We start from the raw sequence: 7,820 nt of genomic DNA on the forward strand, positions 1-7,820 counted from the left end.
GTTTTTTTTTTTTTTTTTTTTTTTTTGCGGTACTCAGGCCTCTCACTGTTGTGGCCTCTCCCATTGCAGAGCACAGACTCCGGACGCGGAGGCTATCGCTCACGGGCCGAGCCGCTCCGCGGCATGTGGGATCTTCCCGGACCGGGGCACGAACCCATATCCCCTGCATCGGCAGGCGGACTCTCAATCACTGCGCCACCAGGGAAGCCCAATTTAGTAGGTTCTTAATGAATATTTGTTGAATGAGTGAAAAAAAAATGAATCTCTCTGATCTTCAGTTTTTTCATTTGTAAAGTGAAGATAATATCTACCAGGAAGTGAGGCTTTAAAGATTAAAGACGTGTTTAGCACAAAGTCTGTGAACAGAAAAAGGGAGCATTTACCATTCGGCAAAAATATTTTGAGATAATAATTCAAGTTGTTCTCTCTCATTGTTTTTCTTGATTCCTGAGAGGAAGTGCTTAGAAAAAAAAATCAGCTTATATCATAGAACAAGGACTGATTTCCCAATATCTAAAAAACTTTAACAAATAGATCCAGAAAAGATCAACCACCGAATTGAAAATGGGTAAAGGCACATTCACAGAAAAGGAAATACAAAGAGCATTCAAATATGCTCAACCTCACTTAAAATAAGAGAAATGCAAATTACATCTATACTGAAATACCATTTTTCACTTAACAGCCTGGCAAAGATCAATTTTGCTAGATAGTGCCAAATTGCCTTACATTGGGGTTGCACCAGACTCCTATGTAAGGCAATTTGGCACTATCTAGCAAAATTACAAATGCACATATCTTTCCACCCAGCAATCCCATTTCTAGGAGTTATTCTACAGATACACTCAGACATATGGGATATGACTTATGTAATAAAGGTATCTACTGCAGCATTACAGTATCTAGCAGCTATATGGTGTTGGTCAGACAAATACCTATAAAATAGTGACACAGAAAAGGGCTGCACATATATATGTTTAATTATTTAATTTTACAAATACACATGGAGTGCTTACTATGATGTTCAAAGTGCTTTAAAAATAGTAATTAGGTTAAAAAAATAGTAATTAGTTTAATCCTCATAATAATCCTTTGAGATAGGTAGTAACTGCACCCATTTTATACATGGGAACACTGAGGTTAAAACCTGCTTGAGGTCACACAGCTAGAAGGTGTCAGTGCTGGGATTTGAACCCCAGCAGCCTGACTTCAGAGTCCATGCTCTTAACATTGCTCTCTGCTGCCTCTCAGTGTAGGGCAAAATGGAAAACTGATACAGTGATATTAAAATCTGACAGGATAGATTTCAAGAGATAAAGGATTATTAGGAATACAGGTGTCATTTCTTGACGATAAACAATTTGCCAGGGACGAAATAACCTGGTACTTATATGACTCTAACAACATCAAAATATTTAAGCCAGAAATACAAGGGAAGACTGTAAAATCTACAAATATACTGGACATTTTAAGATACTTTTCTCCAAAAAACAGATGATAGATGAAACAAAAATAAAACGACATTAGCAACATATAAAAGATTCAATGATATAACTAACAAACATTAATATATAAATATTAGAAAAAATGTTCAAGTACACATGGAACATTATAAAAATTGACATACTATGCCACTAAAGTACCAACCGATACCAAAAAATCGACATCATACAGAACACATCCTATGACCACAATATGATGAAGTTAGAAATCAAAAACAAAAAGGTAAGTTTTTTGTTAAAGGATAAAACAAAATGCACTATTCTGGAATTTAAAAAACCACATTTCTAAATAATTCATGATAGGAGAATAAAACAATTACAGTGGAAATTGTAATATATCTAGAAGTGCAACAATGAAAAACGATATATCAAAAGCTGCGAGATTCCTTTTTAAAAGTTGTAAAATTCAGCTAAGTAACCAGAGAGAAATGTATGACCTTAAATGTATATGCTATATTAGAAAATAAGACAGACTGAAAATGAATCAGCTAAGTGTTCACCTTGAGAGGTCAGAAAATGAAGATTACAGATGGTCAGATGGTGTAATGAAGATTACACCCAAAGATTACAGATGGTCAGAAATAATAAAGGAGAGAAATTAATGAAATTAAGAAAAATTAATGAAATTAATGAAAAAATTAAGAAAAAAGAAAAAGTAGACTCCTACAAATTAGCATGGCAAAGACAAACAAATGATCCAATAGAAAAACCCACAAGGGATATAAACAGGCAATTCAAAGATGAGGAAATTTTTTTTTTTACTTTTTTCACTCAGAGTGTTTTTTATTTGCATTTCTTTTATGGCTAATGATGTTGAACACCTTGTTATGTGCTTATTTGCCACTTGTGTATCTTATTTGGTAAAATATCTTCATGTCTTTTGCTCATTTTCTTTTTTTTGTATCTTTATTGGAGTGTAACTGCTTTACAATGTTGTGTTAGTTTCTGCTGTACAACAATGCAAATCAGCTGGGACTTCCCTGGTGGCGCAGTGGTTAAGAATACGCCTGCCAATGCGGGGGACACGGGTTTGATCCCTGGTCCGGTAAGACCCCACATGCCGCGGAGCAACTAAGCCCATGTGCCACAACTACTGAGCTCGTGGGCCAAAACTACTGAAGCCTGAGCGCCTAGAGCCCGCAGTCCACAAGAGAAGCCACTGCAGTGAGAAGCCCGTGCACCGCAAGGAAGAGTAGCCCCCGCCCGCTGCAACTAGAGAAAGCCTGTGCGCAGCAATGAAGACCCAACACAGGCATAAATAAATAAATAAAAATTAACAAACAAAAAACCAAAGTAAATCAGCTATGTGTCTATATACATCCCTATATCCCCTCCCTCTTGAGCCTCCCTCCCACCTTCCCTATCCCACCCCTCTAGATTGTCACAAAGCATCAAGCTGATAAAAGATGAGGAAATTTTAATGGCTGATAAATGTATTAAAAGTGCTCAGACTCACTAGTAGTTAAATGCAAATTAAACTAGTAATGCAAGTTAAATTAGATGCTCTTTCACACCCCTTTGACTGGCAAAAATTAAAGTATATTAAAAGCAAGTTTTAGTAAAAATGTGAAGGCAAGGGTGGGAATGCAAACTGGGACAAGCCCTTGGGAGAGCAATATGGTGATATCCACAAGGTTTATGCCCTTCAACTCAGCAATTCTGTTTCTAGGTATATCCTGGTCTCCAAAGAGAGATGTGCACCCCTCAGACACAAGATAATCACAGAGGTGCCAAAAGGAAGCATTAGTATTTAAATATATTTTTTTATCCAAAAGAAAAACAAGTAAGTTTTACTAATCTTTAGGAAACAGACTGATGCTGGCACCCTCCCTGTGCTCTTGTCAGAGATCCTGGGTTATGAAGTAAAGCAAGTGAGTTATATGGGTAAAGGGTAAGGGAGCTTCATATTTGGAGGGGTTGTCTGTGTTTTCTTTTCAGGGTTTGGAGACGTGTTTTTCACTGTTCTCCACAGTTTACAAATCCCCAGATAAATGGAATTACAGATTATGCTATTTGGATTTTCCTAGCCCCCAAAAGTGAACAAGAGGCTTAACAAGATTCCTCCAAAGAAGCAAGATTAAGATTACAAATAATCCTAATGACTCACACACAAGTGTGAGTACAAACTCTCAGGTTCAATAAGAGAGTCAGCTGGTCAATGGGTGAGAAAATCACTGAAGTTCAAGAGAAACTCTTGCCAATAATGAATCCTTAACACTACTGAACTGTACATTTAAAAGTGGTTCAGATGGCAAATTTTGCCACAATTAAAATTTTAAATAAATAATAAGTGGGAAAGTAATGAAGCATATTTAGCCACATTATTTTCACTAAAGATTTTTTTAAAAAAATATTTACTTATTTATTTGGCTGCACTGGGTCTTAGTTGCGGCGTGCGGGATCTAGTTCCCTGACCAGGGATCAAACCTGGGCCCCCTGTATTGGGAGCGTGGAGCTTAGCCACTGGACCACCAGGGAAGTCCCTCACTAATGATTTTTGTACTACAAATAAATAAATATTTGTAATATATTATTCCCTTCTTTTTTCAATTGCCCTTTTTACAGTTATCTTTTTGTATATCTTATGATGGACATACTAATTTGGAATAGTGGTTCACATATGTATTTCATAAATAAATACATATTCATATTTTAGGGGTGCACAGCAAAAATATTTTTCCTGCTAAGAGGATGTGGCAAAAATATGTTTGATGCTTGCTGGCCTAGAGAAACTTTTCCACAGGTGGGCAAGGAGACATAAAAAGGAATGTGACTTGAAGCACTGTTTGAAGAACGGGGAAATAATCTAAATGTCCATCAGCAGAGAAATGGATCAGCTGGGCTATATTCAAGCACTGGAATACTATACCGTGCTTTAAATGAATGAATAAGAGCTACATGTATCAACATGGGTAAATATTTTCAAGATCTTAAGTGAAAAAAGCATACTGTAGAATGAAAAGTCTAACATGCAAAACAATGTGATATATTGTATATGGATGCATACACACATGTTATAATATGTATTACATATGTAGTAATATGTACTATGTTTAAAAACATTCAAGAGGAGGACAAATACCAAATTCAGGAATAGAGGTTACCTCTTGGTAGGGAAGGAAGCAAAGGAGATTGGAGGCATTATTTCTTTAAAACAAAAAGATGGGGCTTCCCTGGTGGCGCAGTGGTTAAGAATCCGCCTGCCAATGCAGGGGACACAGGTTCAATCTCTGGTCCTGGAAGATCCCACATGCCGCGGAGCAGCTAAGCCCATGCGCCACAACGACTAAGCTTGCCCTCTAGAATCCGCGAGTCACAACTACTGAGCCCTCGTGCCACAACTACTGAAGCCCTCACGCCTGGAGCCCGTGCTCTGCAACAAGAGGAGCCACCGCAATGTGAAGCCCATGCACCACAATGAAGAGTAGTGCCCACTCGCCGCAACTAGAGAAAGCCCACAGGCAGCAACAAAGACCCAATGCAGCCAAAAATAAAATAAATATTTTAAAAAGATGCAAGGTAAATTAATATAACAAATAGCTCATACTTTTAAAACAAGATGTTCTAAAACTAGTCTCCCTGAGTTCTCCTCCTCAGCGACGACCCTCTTCACATTCCCTTGTGTATCTTTCCAGAGATATTTTATGCACATGCCAGGTCAGATATGTGTGCGTATTTCTCCCCATCCCTCCAACTTTTTAAACACAAATGGTAGCAAACATTACATACTGTTCTGAGCCTCACTTTTTTCTTTAACAATGTATCTTGAATTTTGTTACATGTCACTACATAAAGAGCTTCTTCCACTTTCATGGCTGCACAACACTTCCTTCTGTGGCTTTTTTGAGTCAGTCTCCTATAGATAGAATGTAGACTATTCCTGTCTTTTCACTACAATTAACATCACTGCAACGAATATCCTTATAAATATGTCATTCTGCACACATGCATGTATTATAATAAATTCCCAGAAGGATAAATGCTGGGTCTTTTCAAATTGCCCTCCAACAAGATTGTACCGATTTACTTTCTGCAGAAACATTTTCCAGTGCCTGTTACCCAATGTCAGATCAACACAGTATTATCAGACTTTTAAATCTAAGAAGAAAACATGTTATCTCATTGCAAGTTTAATTTGCATATTTTAAAAGTTATAAATGACTCTTTTTTTTCCAGTGTAAAAAGCCATCTTGATTTTTTTCTGTAAGCTTTCTGTCATTTGTCCAGTGGTATGAATTGGTTTTTTGAACTATGAGCTGTAACTTTTGTAATAAAATAGCCAATGAGGATTTTGTAAAATGCAAGGTCTGTAGAGCCTTCACTCAGTTTTGTAAGAAGTTTCTAGGATGTCTTCAAAAAGCCTTTGTGCGCTGTACCAATATCGATTTCCTGATTTTGATATTATACTATAGCTATGTAAGATGTTACCATTGGGGAAAACTGAGTGAAGATGCACAGGTCTCTAAGTACTACTTTTGCAACTCCCTGTGCGTCTGTAATTATTTCAAAGTGAAAACTTAAAAAGGAACAAAATTTTGTGCTCCTTTTTCTTTTTTTAATATTTATTTATTTGGTTGCACCTGGTCTTAGTTGCGGCACGTGGGCTCCTTAGTTGTGGCACGTGGGCTCCTTAGTTGCAGCATGCATGTGGGATCTAGTTCCCTGACCAGGGATCGAACCCCGGCCCCCTGCATTGGGAGTCTTAACCACCAGGGAAGTCCCCTGTGCTCCTTTTCTGATCGTGGGGGCTCTGACCTCAAACTATGATCCTTGAGTCATGATGGCTCCCAAGTCTGTTAACCAACAAACCCCACCTGCAAGACAGCCACTGGGTTAGAAAGTACATCTGAGGATCTGAAATAGGGGCAAGTCTTTGGGGGCTGACTCCGGCCTCTGACTCCATTATTGTCACATTCTAACTCAGGGAGCACACAGAAGCCATGGGGCTAATAGTCACAGTATCCTGTATTTCTACTGAGCTTTACAATGTTCCATGTTCATTCATTTACATTATCCCAACGATAATAAGGGTAGAGGATTCTCTCAGGAGGCGCTCTGCCAGGTATATAAGACCCTTCCTTTCCTTTTGTCATCCCTTGAAAATCTTCTATCTGAACTCTGCTGCTCAAGCCATCCATGATTCTCTGGAGGGCCCACACAGTGCCATGCATCTGGGTCTGCTCCCTTTCTCTTCTAGTCTTTCTGCCTAAAAAACTCTCACTTGTTCTTCAAAAAAGTGAAAGTATCGCCTCCACCAGAAGCCTTCCTAGATCTCCCATCTCCAGTTTCCAACTCCCATCCAACAGGCAATGTTAACCTAATCTTCTCCCAGGCAACCTACTGCAATCTCCATTAGATATTGAAACACTTATCTCACTGTACTGTCATGATTAAACATGTCTGTTTCCACTGAAGACCCTTTGAAGGGAGAGCTTTTGTGACATTTATCTTTATATATCAGTGCCTAGCAGCAATGCCAATAAATATTTAGTGAATGAAAAAGTCAGGCCAGTGACCTGCCAGCCCCCTCTGCAGTTCAGGGAAAGCTAACCCGGGTTCTCGGGTAGTTCATTTCAGCCCAGAGACAGGTGTTTTGAGAGCCATCTGAGGCTCTGCCTGCTATGCAGGCGCACTTGCCTCTGGTTGGGCTCCCTGTAACTGTGTGACTCTGTGTTTCATTTTCCTTACCTTTACTATGTGGACAATAAAAGCATCTCCTCACACGGTTGTTGGGAGGATTAAAGAGATAATGTACCAAAAGCTCTTAGATAATGCTTGACCATGGGTAAAGAAGGCTCCTCGGAGTTATTTCTGTGTAAGTGTTGACTGAGTGAATGAAAGAAATGACTCGAGGTTGCCTGTTCATTTATTGAGCATCCACTATGTGTCCGGTAGCGCGTTAAGCACAGCATGGTAAATGCAGAGAAGCAACCGCAGCACACTGGAGTGGTCTTAACACAGATTGCAGGGAATCAGGGAAGGTTTTCTGGAGCTTGAATTTTCATACGGGAGGAGCATGGAAAGGTGCAGGTGGTAGCAGTTGATAGAGACAGTGGGCATTCCGGACAGAGCCAGCTGTTTCCTCCTTGAAAGCTGTGTGGGAGTGGGTGGCTTAGCTTCCCACGAGTGGCGTGAAAGGGCGGCTTGGTGAGGCCGGTCGAGGCGCTAGAATCGAAGGTGAGTTCCAGTCCCGTTTAGTTATTAGCCGCGTGACTTTGGTCAAGTCACTGAACCCCTCCGAACTTCCCCAACTGTAAAAAAAGAGTCGGTTAAGACTACTCACCAGCCAGGATTCCTGAGAGAACACATGACCGTGCG

Source organism: Neophocaena asiaeorientalis, unplaced genomic scaffold, assembly GCF_003031525.2.
Source record: "Neophocaena asiaeorientalis asiaeorientalis breed wild unplaced genomic scaffold, Neophocaena_asiaeorientalis_V1.1 scaffold30, whole genome shotgun sequence".
In the NCBI taxonomy this organism is placed as follows: domain Eukaryota; kingdom Metazoa; phylum Chordata; class Mammalia; order Artiodactyla; family Phocoenidae; genus Neophocaena; species Neophocaena asiaeorientalis.